Raw genomic sequence first — 15,301 nt, 5'->3', positions numbered from 1 at the left:
TGATGGATGAAATATATTAATCCAAGATGACGTGCCTCAAACCAGTCCTTTCACCGCTCCTCGTCAGGCTACAGGTAGTCACTAGCCATTAAAAGCTGCCAGGTCCGCCCAGCGGCATTGGACCAGCTAGTCTGCAGCAGAAGTAGCAAACCAGTGCCACCACAGCCACCAGCAGGGCACCAGACAGGACAGTGGTCAGAATAAATTGCAATCCCACTTCAGTCATGATGTCGCCAAGAATTTGGCTGCTCCAGTTTATCCAGCTGGTGTCAAACGGGGTAAAATTTCCCAGCACCTAAATAACTTCACCAGCCGAGCTCCCTCCTGAGTCACACCGGCACTAAAACATGTCACTCCAGCAGGTAGCGGCTTAACAGCGAGGATTAGGCTGCTAATTATGCTCAGGAGTGGAGGGGCTGACGGATGAGAGGCTCACTTCCAAATATTATCTCAAAAGTCTACACTTTAGGCGCTCTGTGCCTGCTCTCGAGACAAGATTGTGTTATCTTCTGTGTTCACCCCCAAATGGCGAGGACTCTAAACACAGTTGCCAGCTTTTAAATGGGCAACTTGGTTTGCTTCTCACACCAGGCTGCCTCTTCCAACCTCTTGGATGCACACAGAATAACTAACGTTTAGACTGAATTTCACACCGAGGGGGGAGGCATCTGACTTACTTATCTTACTTATTTCCCGCCTAGCCCTTTAAAGTAAAGATTTTATTAGTTTTGTGTTGTTATTAGGCTGGATAAAGATAATAAAACACATTTCATAGATTTGTTTATTAGTGGTAAATATAGGGGTTGATATCAGTAGAGGCCCTCCGATACAATATCATCATTATATTTGGGTCACAATACAATATTATTACAATTTTAAATCTTTTGCAGTATGCTGGGTATTGTAATAACATATATTGCAATTTATGATTTTTGAACTGAAAATTAAGGATAACCTGTGTCTTTTTCTAATGCAGGGTTCCTACACATTTTAATGGACAACATTTAAAAACTTTCCTATGACTTTTCAAGGGACCCATGTTAATTTAATTTTTCTTGTGCCACTTGCTCGACGTTTTTTTAAACATATCAGATTCAAACTCTGTTCAAAAATAATTTCAGCTAGTGTGGAAAATGAGGAAACGTATGTAATGGTAAAGAAAACATAAAGCTATGTAACTCCTATGTAACAATTTCATTACATACAACAAATTTCCATGACTTTTCAAAACTTTCAATGATTTTTATAAATTCCATGACTTTTCCAGGCCTTGAAAATGTTATTGTGAAACTTTTCCAGGTTTTCCATGACTGTGGGGACACTGCTAATATGATACAGTTTTAAATGTGTTCACCTCACTTCTTTTTTTGTATTTTATTGCGGCAACACATATTTAGTGGATTGACAAGCAAATTGATTTTATTATTCTATTATGCTACCAAAGTTGAATTTGTATTTGTTAATTGTTTATATAATAAAATACAGATACTTGGCATCCTTGTATACGGTACAATACTGCCACAGAAAATTTTGCAATACTTTGCTGTATTTTTCCACCCACCCCTAGTAAATAGGTTTGCAGCAGTATACCAGTTCAAGGTATAATGTTATCATACAGTGCACATTTACAGATCTAGGTTTGGGGAAAAAAACAAGATCTGGACAGAATCTAATCTACTTTATTTTAGCTATCTCTTAAAATGGAGACTTTTTACATAAATTACATTTAACAAAAATATTTAAGTTTCTATTATAGAAACAAACTGTTTGTTATTTATGAGAGGGGTGGTGCAAAACAGGGAAGGCACTTTAAATTAATATTTTAAGCATCAGGGAGGGAGTTATTTTTTCTGATTTGGCTTAAGGTTGGGACATTCAGCTTTAAATGATTTAAATTCTGTGTTTTAAATACCCTCTGAACCCTAAAACTAAGGAATACAGGAAACTGGAAAAATGTCATGGGGGAGGGAAGGTCATGCCCCCCCGTCACTCAGGGAGGATTAAGGGAAAGTATTTTTTTTTTTATCTCTGGGGAGGGTCATGATATTAAAAACAAACAAACAAACCCCAGCTGTTTTTAGTCCTTTAAGGGTCATTGTAACTGATATTACTGATAATATTTCTTTAAAGCCCTGATGCAGCAATATTTTCTAGGATGGTTATCGTACATTAAACTCTCATACTGTTGCAACCCTAGTGGTAAAATCTTAATGGTTGTGTCAGTCTGAAGTGAAGCCTCAAAAACTTGTTCATAGCCAAAAAACTGCATACATCAATGTCACATCTGTGATTCTGTCATCAACACCCCAAAATATGATATAAATGTAAAATAAATAATAGTTTTTGTGTATTGTATCATGTTATCACCTGTTATCTCCAATGCACAGATAAAGTTCCTCACAGAAAATAATTTGAATTTGATGTTATTTCACTCTCATATATATATATATATATATATATATATATATATATATATATATATATATATATATATATATATATATATATATATATATATATCTTGCTGCAGGAGGAGGGGACATGAGTATATGCAGGCAATCCCATGAATCCGTTGCAAGCATTCACTCACACTCAACTGTCCAAATCAGATAACAGTTTATAACAAATTACAACATGAAATCCTGGTTGAATGAATGAACGAACTAATGAAATAAAAACTGCAGGCTACTACTACAGCCCCTCGAGGACCATGCAGTACTTCATCCCAGTTAAAACGGGATATAAACAGCGCTGGTCTCTGTGCAACAGTTCACCAAAAACTCTCTTTTAAAGCCCAGATTGGATTATTTATATTACATAAGAACAAGGATAAACTGGCAGCAGTTTCACTGAGAAAAAAGCTGCAAAAAACAACTTGTAACCACAAATTTAAGCCGACACTCAGACAGCGCGTTTCTTCGAATACAATCTGTTATCAGCGTTTAAAAAATCGCCAAAAGAAAAGTTATAATGTTTTACTTACTGCAAGTCTCCGGGGCAGAAATCTACATCCAAGCTCGCCTGCAGTTTATTCAGTCTTTCACCTTGAAACGTGCGTCCTTGTCGGTGCTTTCAGTCGTTTTTATAAGGCCACAGTTGTTCGGCTCCGGCTCCGGCTCCGGGGGACTGAGAATAGCGGTCTGTATCCCACGAGGGGGAAAAAAAAACAAAAAACCTTAGTAATAACGCTGCCATGCTGCTGCTGCTGCTGCTGCTGTGGCGGGAGATGGACCGAGAGCTCCGCCTGTCTGACGACCGATGCATCGCTTCAAGGACAGAGGACATAATTATACCTGCTGGAAATGACAGACAATTTAAAAATACTCCATCATAAATACAAGATCCGCGGTGTAAAGAGGTGTTATCAGAAAATGTAGCTGTGGTAAAAATAAAAGCAGTCATGCAGGACAATGGGCCTGTCTGTGATTTATCATCATATATTGAATTATTAGATTATTATTAATGATGCATTTTGTATACAGGGATTTAATTAATCCTTTAACAGTCACTCTAAGGCATGCCTTTGCAAAAAAATATACAACATTATAGACCGTAGAATATATCAACAAATTGCATTAATTTAATAAGAAAACAAAAAGAAAAATTCCCAATATAATGCATTATAAAAAGTACAAAAACAAATGTTATACAATAGAAATCTGATTAAAAAGATAAATAAACAAAATGAATACATACAAATTAAAAATAATCTAATAACAAAATCTATAAAAATGGTAGAAAACAAATTGTCAGTATAATATAATGGAAATAAAACTGAATAGAATTACAGTATAATCAAAATACTTGAATGAATGAATCATCTGTATGTGAAACTGGGTTTTGTCAAATTTTAGTGAAGCAATTTGATCTCAAGGAATATCAACTGTGCGGTAACAATGCCTGTTAAAGGGTTAATGATGTCGCTGTTTGAGCTATTTTAGAATTTTTAACTATTTTATATCTAATAAAAGTAGTTATTTATTTTATATTTATTGCCACAAAACACAGCATTTATGCCTAAGCTTGTCTGAAATGCCCGTCTATGGCAGTTTAAAACACACAAAATACAGAAAAGAAGGAAAAGAGAAAAAGGGTTTAAAAAAATTGTGCACAGCATGAACAAAAAGAATTAATGAAGCCAAACCAAACCCATCCTGTAAAACTCTCACATGAAATGTAACTAAACCCAAACAATCAACACTCTGTTTGTTTATTTAAATGTTTGTTTTCATTGTCCTTTGTTTGTTTTTCATCTTGTTTTTGTTTTGTTTTCTTTTTCTTTATGTTTTTATGTTCATTATTGTTGTTGCTTTCTTACTTTTATCCAGTGTTCAATCCAATATCATCACTTTGTTGGCTTTGGATTTGCTTATATTTGCTTGTGTTTATGCACTAAATTGTGAAAAAAAAAGGGTTAAAAATAAATAAATAGAATACACAGAATACAAAATTCCAACAAGAGAAGGCGATTTTTACAGTTTGTTTTGTGCCTCTTTGTAGTTGTTGTGCATGTTTTTGTGATTTTGTCTCCAGAGTAACTGTTGTATCTCATTAAGGTAATTTTGTGTCCTTTTTTGTCGTTTTGTGTCTCCTCATGGTTGTTTTCTGTTTTTTTGTGATAATTTTGTGTCTCTTTGTTGTCCTTTTTGTATCTTTGTGGTTCTTCTTACTGATGTCATTTTGAGCATCTTTGAGGTAAGTTTGTGTCTTTTGGTCTTTTTATGTCATTTTGTGTCTCCTTGTGGTTGTTTTGTGTCTCTTTGGGCTATCTTTGTGTCTTTTTTGTCGTTTTGTGTCCCTTTGTGGTCACTTGGTGTCTCTGTGGTTGTTTTGCGTCTCTTTTTTGCCGGAGTAGTGTCTCTGTGGTTGTTAAATATCTTACTTATGTAATTTTAAGTCTCTTTTAGGTACAATTGTGTCTTTTTTGTCTTTTTGTGTCACTTTGTGGTAACTTTGTAATAACATCTCCTTGGGGTCATTTTGTATCTCAATGTTTTTTCCCTTATATTTACTTACCTCAAGTTTTGGTTATTTTGTGTCTCTGTGCATTCCTTTGCATCTTTTTGTGGTCACTTGATGTCTCTTTCTGGTTAGTAATTAATTTGACTGAAATTCTGCAAGTACTATAAATGCCAGGGGGCCCAATTGACTCTTTGGGCCCCTGGGCACAGGCCCAGCGGGCCCTTTCAGCGTTCCATTCATGATTTTAGTACAGAAATCTCATAAATGTATTTAAGTTTAGTACTTTATTGGCATAAAAGAAGCCTACTCAGCTTCTTTTCAGCACAGCTGACTAACGAAACAACTAACCAAACAAACAAAAACAGACAAATTCAGCCTCCAAAAACAGTGGTCACTTTTATTTTCAGCAGCAGTCTGAATGATAAGTCTGTCAGCTGCATTTGTGTTTATTAAATCCTATGTCAGGTAAACACTTAAACTGTGGACAGACTGTCAGATGTCTATGATCATACACTCCGTGCTGTTTCCTGACGTCTCCTGTGGATGTCACTGTGGCAGCTCAGCAGGATTACGATGTGAAACAACCTCAATCATAATCTGAGATACAACTTCCCTATTTTCTTTATTTGATTGTTTTTTCCTGCATATTCCCAACAACACAGTTTACCAGAATTAGCTCAGAATTCACCAACCAACCACGAAAACACAACATGCATTGGCGATGTGTTGGGCGAGCTGGTCTGTTATGGAACGTTTTTAACCCATTAGTCTCATTCTTTAAAGATCCAACAGGATTGATTTTTTTAATGTGTAAACCTGCTTTTAGACCCAACTCATCCTGTGTTCTTTCAGAGTATTTAATGGTCTTTCTGCTTGGAAAATCAATATTTACAGCTGGCAGAAGCTGATCCAGTAAAGCCTGTAGAGGGCTTTCACTGGGCTCTGTGGAGCTTCTGCTTTTCCTCCCTCACTATATATTAGTCTGCAGGGAGGTTTGGTTTATGATCAAGATTATGATGCTGTTAATTGCTGATAGCAATGTGAGGTGCTATAAAATTACAGGCACATAAACTACTTGATGGTGGAAAGAAGTTAGCAGGTTCCCACAACTTCTGATACATCAAATTCAAGGACTTTTCAATGACATTTCAGGCCCAATTCCCTCAAATTCAAGAATTCAACATGGCATGGTTTATTTAGCCTCCTATTATAACACTGTGAAACTGTCCTTTAAAGTGAGATAGAATAGCTGTGTTGTATTGTGTGTGTGTATATATATATATGTATGTATTATATATTAGTGTGTGTGTGTGTGTGTGTGTGTGTGTGAACCTCCAGTTCCCTCGTCTCAAAGTCAGTGGATTTCTTGAATGGGTTTTCTGTCAGATGTCTGAAATGAAGTATTTCTTTTAAACAAGCTGAAAAGAAGTTCACATTTAGTTTTGCAAATACCCCACTTGCAAACTTGGAAACTTTGAATTTTTTAATGTTTCTTCAAAAAGCTGATTGCTAACACGTGGCTATATTAGGCTACAGAATGTCATCACATTAGGCCGCGCCAAATAATAGCCCAACAACAGCTTTTTACTGGTGATTGCATTTAGGTCCTGAAAGTGGTGTTCATTTGTAAAAATCATAACGTGAGTATCATAGAAGTTTGTTTACCACAGAGTTTATTTTCTGCAATGATCCAAAATCCAATGGAAAAATCCCAGAGGCTTTTTGACGAGGGAACGAGGTGTTGTTATACTTTTATTATTTTAGCTGCAGAACTGTTATCACCAACATTAGAAAGCCAACATGTCACATAGCTTTCCTTGCAACTTGTAAGACCAGCGATTTGTTTTTACTTTTTGCCCATACTTGTTATCTCAAATCAATAAAAATTATCGTTTTATGTGAAATAAATTTTTAGCATCAACTCCATAACATGTTGACTGGCTGCAAATATTTAAAGAGCCCCTTTTAAAACCCAAACTAAAGTGTAATGTGAAAATATTTTAAGTTTAAGCATCTTATAGAAAGCAACTCCCTACAACCATTTTTGCAATTATGCCCTTTTTGTTTTAACTGCAGAACTCTTATTACAAACTTTAGAAAACCAACACGCCACATAGTTTTCACTGCAACATGCAACAAGACCAGCGATTTTTATTTCTTTTTATTTTTTATTTTTGACTTTCTGATCTGCACATATGAGTTATCTCAAATCAATAAAAACGATTGATTAATGTAAAGTACATTTTTGTTAATATTTAAGGAGCCCAAGATGTCAAACCTTCTCTGTCCCGTTTTACCTGATGTCTCACATTACCTGACTTCACCTTAAGTTAAAGAAAAAGTGGACAAAAAACAAGGCCGCTCATTTTGCTGCACTTCATGTGTTTTTCACGCTTAAACCACAGGACATAGGCCGACTTCCTGAGAGGTTAATATAGATGATCACACCACCGCCTCTCATTTTCAGTGATTTTTTTTTTGTTTTTCTCAGAAACGCTCCCGCTGGTCCCGGTGATTTCCGGTAGCGGAGCTGCGGAGGAAGTTTCGGAGGGGATGTGAACTATCTTGACAGAGAAGCGCAGCCTCTTTGGTCGTTTCAGCCGAGCCTCCCTCACTGTCCCCGGTCAGAGAGCACACGGGAGTCACGGAGAGCGGTGGTGGACCATCAGACAACAGGGTAAGATCATGTCCTCTACTCACGTATAGCGTTTACTAACCAAATCAAACGTTTTAATGAGTGGAAATCGTCTTTTTTAAAGCGTGACACAACCTCACGTGCGTTCAGATTGACGCCGGAGCTGATTACTACGCGCTTGTTTACGGTTGTTGACGTGAAAAGAAATGCTTTCCCAAACGAAATTTTGCAGCAAACTACTGTAATTGTGCAATTATGTTCGTTACAAAACTAGAGTCGTTGGCTGTTTATGGGAGATTGCATGAAGTTCAGTGACTTTACAGCAGCTGCATGTGTGTTAATCTGCTAAAAGTCGGTGTTTTGTGCCCACAGGGACGTAAAGTTTTACTACTGTATATAAAGCTGTCAGTATAAGATATGTTTGCAGTTTTTTCAGGCTTCCTAAAACTTTTTTTTTTACATAGTTATTTCACAAACCTTTGTCCTCTTCCACTCGAACTGATTTTTAACACGCAGAAGTTTGCCAATCACATGCACTCAGAGTCAAAACTTACAGCCAACATCAAATGACCCCTCCTCCACCTCACAGGCTACATGTAAATATTATTCAGGGTGCTGTAAAACAGTTTATCCTTTATGTTAAAGAAATCCACCAGCTGCAACCAAAACCACATCTTATGCCTTAAAATTAGTTTGTAGCCACAACACAGTTGCATGTTTGTTTTGCTTGATTTACTGATGGCAGTGGCTTTAAAATAATATTTACTGTCACTGTTTAAATGTTAGTTTAGATTCTTATGAGCTCATGTATTATCCGGGGTTCACAGTGGAGCAGATTGTAAGCAACTGCATGAAAGAGGACATCAATCAAAACAAACTTTGAACGTGAAACAACTTGGAAACTCAGTAACAGATGTATATTTTCAGTGTTTTGCTTATGTCATACTTGGCAACACAAGCCCACCCATAACACAGGGATCAGGGATCATCCTGTTAATCAGTTGTAAGGGAGAAAAAATATATATTGTAGCAAGCAGGCAAATATGATTTATGTAGCATTTTTTAAAGCAGAAGTTAAAAAGTGCTTCACAGGAAAAGGAAATTAATGCAATCAATGTAGAAACAGCTTTTGTATATTGGCAAATATTTTGTAACTTATTAAAAAATACTTCATCCATAAAATTATTTGTTTATATTGAATATCTGTGACAGATATATCTTTGCAAAAGGTCCTCTAGGTCATATCTTGTGATTTTGTGTGATTTGTCTCTTTTTGGCAGCATATATTCTCTTTGTTTTCTATCATTTATGACAGAAGCATTTGACTTAATGCATTAATTGCCTTTGCATTGCAACATACTGTGCAGAAGAGCCTGCTGTTTAAAGAGGATGGAAGGATACCAGAGCTCCTTGTTTCTTTAGGTTGCTTAGGGAACTAGTTTGAGGAATATATCTGAAGAGACTTTGAAACAATCGACTGAGTCTGCAGGATACATTTGAGAGTACCTGAGGCCCAAAAATTAGAAATAAACCGTCATTTTCCAGTCTATTAGCTAAAGTCCCTGCTGAATGGCACCAGGTTTTGCTATTATTACTATATTTAGTTTTTGTTAAGGTAATATTCTAAATATTGTTGTATTTATCTGTCTAATTTGGCTTTTTGTTGTCTTGTTTTCTATTATGTGGATCATTTATGTTTGTAAGTTTGTATACTTTTCTTTTTTGTTAAGTTCTTTTCAGCAAAAACACATGTGTTTTGGAAGCACTGAGCATACAGCTAGATAAATGAGAATGTGATCAGTCGTGTGAGTTTGTAAACTGATGTTTCGATATAGTTGTGCTGTTGTTAAAGTGGTCCCCAATCAATCAAAAAACTCCAAATTTTCACCTTTTTTTTCATGGAGTCAGACAAGAAGTCAAGAAGTTGTCTTCATGAATTTGAAGTAACACCACATGATTAACTGATTTAAGCGTGTTAATTTTGTAGCTGAAGTATTCCTTTAAAGCCAAGTCATTGCCAAAATATAGATTGCGTCACAATCATTTGGACAGGAAGTCTCTTGTTATCACACGCAGATATTTTGTTCCCTCTTCCTCTGAATCATTTCTTTACCCTTTTAATTGAGGACTAGTTGTTCTTTATGTGGTCTAACTGCCGAAGCAGTCACAAATAACAAAATACGGTGCAACAAATTCAAACCCAGCTGGATGTTATTAGATTTCTTGCTTTTTTATTTCGCAGACATGAAATATGAGGGACAGAGATCATTAATTGCACAAGCTAATGCTTGAGTGATTGATAGATTTAATAACATTACAAGGTTGTTGATGTTTGGCACTCGGGGATGCTTGGTGTGCTCTGCAGTTATTCATTACCTAGGTGTGATCTTGAGAGAGCTGCAGGGCGTCATAACAACAGCAGGAACAGGTAATCTCCTGTTATCTGCCCGTGCCTTGGCATTGTAATCAAGCTTCCATGTGCCACTCCTATAACCTGACCTTATGGGGAATAAAGTCAAATGTAGGGGTTCTTAAAGTATGTTTCGGGTATGTAAAAAATCACATAATCTACTGCTATTTCAAAGTATATCATCAAGTGATGCAAATAGAGAGAATCATGGTATGTTTTGTTGTGCTGTGCATCCCTAGTAGAGCAGATTGAATATAAAACTTGCAGTCGACAGTGCATTACGGCGACACAAAACCTGACTGGGTGATATTTGATCGTCGCACATACGTCAGAATTCCTGAAATGTGCACATAAAAATGACAGCGAGTCCTCCGTCAAGCAGGAATCTGAAGAATTTCAGAGCTGCATATTAATAACCATGTGAAAGAAAATGCAAGCTCTCTATTATTTTTTTTTTTCAAAGCACCACAGTGCACATACAGGACTAAAAATAAACCAAATGTGTCAGGATTCTGGTAAAAGTCCCTCAGCTTAGTTTAAAAATCCTACTCCGGAGCACGGAAAAGCTGATTGCCTGGTAAAGAAACCTTTTTTTTTTAGGTTAACACTTCATTATCAGGGTGTTTTCTGCAAAGGAAATGTCTCTGTGCTGTGAAAAGAAAGACATTTCCAGGGCTGTCCTGAAATCAGAGGTCAGGCGCTAAAAGCCAGAGACGGCTTTGTCTTATCTGTGGCCTTCAGGCAGAAACACAGGGGACTGAAGAAACACAGAAACACAGGGGACAAAAGAAAAAGAGCTGAAGAGCTGATTTATGAATGTTTAGTCATCATCCCTTTTTGTTTGTTTGCTACATTTGACTTGTGGACGTACAGTCAGCTTACAAACACAAGCCCATACTGTACATAGCGCAAGGTCAAGACTTCGTGTTCAGGTCAAGGACAGTACATGGCGGCTTGTGTCCAAACAACCTCATGCATAACACATCTGCAGTGTGTGCAGCCAGTTTACCTTCAGGTGCGATAATGTTGGCTCAGACCAAACTGTTTGTACTCTGCCTGCTTGATCTTGTTGTAGTAAGAAGTGTGGTCATGTTTACATTTGGCAGCGTGGTATTTCTGGAATGTTTTCCAGCCCTCAGTTGTCCTTTGGGAAAAAGGGTTAACTGGTTTAAAGCTACAGTAGGTGATTTTTTTGAAGCAAAGATGATCATATGTATAAAAAAAAAAAAAAAAAAAAAGGAAAGACGTGCTTCTCTTGCTCCTTTTAGTGCTTCTGATAACTTTTGCAAGAATCCACCGCACATGAATGAAAACAGCTAATTAGAGTTGAGGAGGCGCTAAAGCTGCGCACACATTCATCGGGAAGTTTGTTCAGGTGTCATCAGGCTCAGTTGAAACAGAGCCAGGCGTCGATTTCCTAAGGTCAGTGCCTTTTTTCTTCAGCCAGAATTAACTATTAAACCTATACTGTTTTTTCAGGGTTGATACAGATTATTAGTAAATAATGAGACCAGCAACCAATATTTGGACCCAATATGCATTTACAATAAAAATAAAAATCTCTCAGTCAATATGTACAATTTTGGAATATAACAAACTCCAACGCAAAGCTTTGTTTAAATGCCTTCAGCAAATGTTTAATCAAAAGTGAAACGTTCAACATCATATACAGCAAGTTATCAGCAACTTTTTTTTTTAAAGTTCAGTGAAAATTTAAACAATGAGTAAATAAAAATAGCTCCCTGTGGTTTTACAAAGTAAAAGTTTCTCCCATGCTGACACTTAGTTTGCACTTTGTAATTCATCAATTTTATCTGCTAAAAATTAAAATAAAATACAGATACAGATAACTGGCAAAATGCCAAAGAGGGAGAGAGATTGATTTAAAACTTGGACTGACCCGTTTTTGCAGAAAAAGACTTTTCAGTTTTTTGGGGGGGACATTTGTTGGTTCTCTATAGCTTTCAAACAAATTTTTATTGTCCACAGTCTGCAGGGGCTGATGGATGATTTTTTTGTCTATTTCATAGATAAAGTGTGTGCACTGAGATCGTTCGTCGACAGGTACATGTGCATAAATTGGGAGCTTTAGCTTTACATGGCAGGTATATGCTGTCATGATTCTGTCACTTAATTGCCTATTTCTCACCTCAGGTGTTTTCAGAAACATATTTTAGTGTACTGTTTAGCTGAAAACAAAGTTTGGCACCCGTCTGCCATGTTGAACGTGTTCAAGCCAAAACAAAGAACCAGCAACTGGCCAGGTCACAAAAATGTCCCATTTTACAGCTAAACAGTACACTAAAGTATGTTTATGAAAACATTTGAGGCAATAAATAGGCAATGCAGTAAAATAATCTGGATACGTATTTGATCGGTGCTGCCTAGTACTACTGTTCAAGGGCAGTTCAAGACCTGTAATTGTCCAAAGTCTCCCTTAACAAAGTCTCCCTTAAAGCCCAACCAGAGGCACAGAAGTCTCAGGCCACTTGAATTAATAAGTGCTCAAAGTTAATTGTGAGGTTTTTTTGGCCAGTGACACCTAAATTAAACGAACTACCCTAGCTTTAAGCCTGAAGAGGGAGTTTTGTTCTGCTGTGGTTGCATCGCCTCTGTGTGACAAAGAAGTTACACTACTGAAAACCAGAAGTTGTATTTCAGTGGAAACTTAACTCAAATCACAGAGGTCAGCTCACTTGTCACACAGAGTTTGAGGCCTAGATTGTCACTTAGATTGTTTTGGGCCTGTGGTCTTTAATTACTGCTTCTCTGCAGTCTCCAACCACATCTAGCCTCTGCATCGGACAGGCTTACCACAGTGGTTAACTGAGCCGCCTCTCCGCAGATGCAAAATGTGTTTACTGCCAGCTTACGTCAAACTCGCCTGTAAACCACCTGTAGCCTCCTTCCTTCCACTTATATCTTTTCAGCTTCATGTTTCACTCTACTTTTCTTCCTTAGATTCTTCTTTTGTTCTCAATTTTCTCTTCAGAAACAAACTTGTCCATCACTGTACACTACAGTTCAAGCAGCACCCAATCCCAAACACAAACATGCTCCAGTTATTCTTGGAAGAATGCCCCTGCACTACAAATAATCGGCTGGTTTGCAGGATCAGTGACGAATTACTGACGCATGATTGTGGTTTACAGCCTCGCTCAAGGGCCACGGCCGCGAGTCATTTCCAGAAATCGTGGGATTGTGACCTCTCATTCTGTCGGCTTGTCTTTGGGAAGGCATCCTCGCGCCCCGTGGGACACAAAGGGAGATTTTTTACAAACTGACCTTGACCAAAGACTATTATTATGAGACCTGCATCATTTGTATTTTCTAAATGGCTCCCAGTTGCCACTTAGCGTGACTTCCACAGAGTTAGGACATCAGCAGGGACTCTGCAGTAGTTTTTGCAGATGTTACTCGACACACGGTTTCTCTCCTGTCATTGCAGCAAGTCACAGCATGTAAATAACCTCAGTTGTTTAGATTTTTATGTTAGGGATGCACCAATTGTGAAATTCTAGGCTGTTACTGATGGTTAAAATAACAATTTGGCCAATCAACTGTTGTGACATTTGACACCTAGTGTGTCAAACGTCATGCTTGGATCGCGGGATTTCGCGATGCAGTGTATAATCACACAATGCTGCCATCGCTTGGTTCTGTGTAAAAATGCAGGGGGGGGATTAAAGGGGGGGGACTTCATTTAGGCCCCATAGTGCCATCACTGTGTAAAAGTGGCTATAGACTAGAGCGACACCTCACAGACAGGCTGTCACTCAAGCGGTCCATAAAAAATGTAAACAAGTGAGTTATAAAAAGATAATCACCCCTCATATAGTTGTCATGAATGTTGAATTTAGCAATAGAGACCAAAAACCGTGTTTTATTCCAGGCTGTAGACATGGGTTTTCTTCTGCTGTAAAAATGGGCATTTTAACATGGGGGTCTATGGGGATTTACTCTGTTTCGGAGCCGGCCCGTGCCACTGGCTGTTTGATTTACTACAGTTTTTGGCACTTCCACATTGGCCTCATTTCTCATTCTTTGAGGCTGCAGCTTGATCCCTATCAATGACGTCAGGTTTTTAGATGTACGCATGTAATTCTGAGTTTCATGATGTTGTTCAGGATATAGAGGGGAAATCATAATTCAGGTACAAAAATTCATAAAAGAAACAGCTGATATTAGCCACCAAATATCAGTAACAGGAAAGGGAAGTCAGTTTTGTCCCTAAAGCCAGGATTTGGTTCAGAGGGGGTCAGTCTGTGTGGCAACATGTGCAAGCACATCTGCACAGACCTCGATGCCAGGAAAATGTTCAGAAACAGTGATTGTGTGCTGAGGAATGTGTGTGTGCGACAGCACACATACCGACATTTGTTGCTGTGCATTGTGGACCAGGAAGATGATTAAATCAGGGGCATTTGTTGGTACTTTTGTGAGGTACAATACAGTTCAGTGCAGCAGCTGTAATCCTTTTTCATGAATTTTAGGTTAAATAGTGATGGAAACCGAATGCTGTGTTTGTGTGTGTGGCGGGAAAAAAATCAATATCCCCATTAGGCTCTTTTTGCTTGCAGCTATAGGTCATTTGAAGCCATTTATGTAATTGAAAGTGCCCTAAAAACAATTGGTGTCCTCTTACGTCCCTCCCTCCTCCCTCCCTGTCAGTCTCTCTGTCTCTCATCACTTTAGTCCTCCGTCCCTTGTCCTTTTATAAGCCGATAATGTGACTTGGCTGGCCAAGTTTAAAAACACCCTAGCACGGGGCGGGTTTATATGCTCTTACTCGCTTTTGTTGTTTTAGATTCAAGAGAAGGCCAGCATCCCGCCTCTGGTTGTTATTGGGGTCGATTTGCAGCATCGTATCCGATAGTTAACGGCCTGAAATTCCCTGGAATGTTTGTGGTGGGAACACGAGTTTTCCGCTGTGACGTGTTTACGTGAAACAAGCGGGAAATCAAACAAAGCGCAGATCTGCCTCTGGATCGCCTCCTGGTTGTGTTTACAATAAAATCTCATCTGCCTTCATCAAGTAAACATTTATATTCAGTCACTGGTTCGTCTTGTGCTCAGTGGATGTTAACATGTGAAGCCAGAGCATTAAGTAAATGTCCAGAAGCAGAGAGACAGAGATTGTACTGATAGATACAGTTGAGCTGGGACTCTCTTGTTTTCAGCGTCTGCAGTGTGTTACATCGTGTTGAGCAAACATTCTGCAGTGAGCTGTGTCTCCGTCATGCTGTCAGACAGCTGAGGTTAATCATTGCCCTCTTTGCAGTGCTGGTGCTGTT

General features: G+C 38.0%; 2 protein-coding genes across 2 annotated transcripts in view; one reads left to right on the top strand and one right to left on the bottom strand.

Annotated features, from left to right (window-relative positions):
* alpl (alkaline phosphatase, biomineralization associated) overlaps positions 1-3,112 on the bottom strand; it is a 28,232-nt gene extending 25,120 nt beyond the window's left edge. The window contains exon 1 of the mRNA XM_042509339.1: positions 2,984-3,112. The gene's annotated coding sequence lies outside the window, so the exon portion shown is untranslated. The remainder of the gene's footprint in view (positions 1-2,983) is intronic.
* A 4,397-nt stretch (positions 3,113-7,509) lies between these two features.
* ece1 (endothelin converting enzyme 1) overlaps positions 7,510-15,301 on the top strand; it is a 37,372-nt gene continuing 29,580 nt past the window's right edge. Inside the window, exon 1 of the mRNA XM_042509327.1 lies at positions 7,510-7,639. The gene's annotated coding sequence lies outside the window, so the exon portion shown is untranslated. The remainder of the gene's footprint in view (positions 7,640-15,301) is intronic.

Source organism: Plectropomus leopardus, chromosome 2, assembly GCF_008729295.1.
Source record: "Plectropomus leopardus isolate mb chromosome 2, YSFRI_Pleo_2.0, whole genome shotgun sequence".
In the NCBI taxonomy this organism is placed as follows: domain Eukaryota; kingdom Metazoa; phylum Chordata; class Actinopteri; order Perciformes; family Serranidae; genus Plectropomus; species Plectropomus leopardus.
The sequence above is the reverse complement of the archived record's forward strand: the minus strand, read 5'-3'. Positions and strand labels throughout refer to the sequence as shown.